Source organism: Fulmarus glacialis, unplaced genomic scaffold (assembly GCF_000690835.1).
Source record: "Fulmarus glacialis isolate BGI_N327 unplaced genomic scaffold, ASM69083v1 scaffold40555, whole genome shotgun sequence".
NCBI lineage: Eukaryota > Metazoa > Chordata > Aves > Procellariiformes > Procellariidae > Fulmarus > Fulmarus glacialis.
Window position 1 is genome coordinate 37594 of NW_009213115.1, and position 651 is coordinate 38244.

Genomic DNA, 651 nt, shown 5'->3' on the forward strand with positions numbered 1-651 from the left:
TGCCCCCCAGGCATACAAACGTAGGCATCACAGTGATGGGCATGGCCGGAGCAACTAGAGTCAGTTTGTTTGACATACAGAAAAAAAGGTCATTAGTGCCAACTAGTGCAATGTCCTAATAATGGCACAGCAGAAGTAGCTGGAGTGGTGTTTGCTCCTGGCCTTGCACTGAGCATACATGTTCATCGCATGGAGGAGGACTGTTTTGTAGCAAGTTGCAGAGGATGAGGTAGAAGACTGTGAACCCAAGTCAAAGTTTTTATTAGCTAATGCTATCAAAATGTAGAGCCCCGTGCATCACAAAGGAGAAGAAAATAACTTCAAAAACAAGATGGGGGAGAAGAAATTAACCAGATACGGGAAAGTTTAAGAATTACTGAAGCTGGGAGAAGGGATGTGTGCGCATGCATTTCAAATCATGAAGGAAATAAGGGGCAATTAACAACATTAGGCAGCCACCAGCCTGTCTGGCAGCACTCGGTAGTCAGTCCAGAGGATGCCAGCCTGCCCTGACAGTAACCAGAAGTGATAACCTAGTCTGTCACCTGCCAGGCAGCCAGGTTTCAGGCTACAGAAGGTAAGAGCAAGAGCCATATTTCTAAGAAGAGTTGCACTTCTTCGGGTCGTTTTGAGCATCGGTGCTAAATTCCT

At 46.2% G+C, this 651-nt stretch overlaps 1 protein-coding gene across 1 annotated transcript in view; it reads left to right on the plus strand.

The window, feature by feature from the left end:
* Window positions 1–651, plus strand: part of LOC104077024 (ankyrin repeat and sterile alpha motif domain-containing protein 1B-like) — a gene marked incomplete at its 3' end in the record, with an annotated part of 41791 nt that overhangs the window by 30357 nt on the left and 10783 nt on the right. The gene's annotated exons all lie outside the window — the stretch shown is intronic.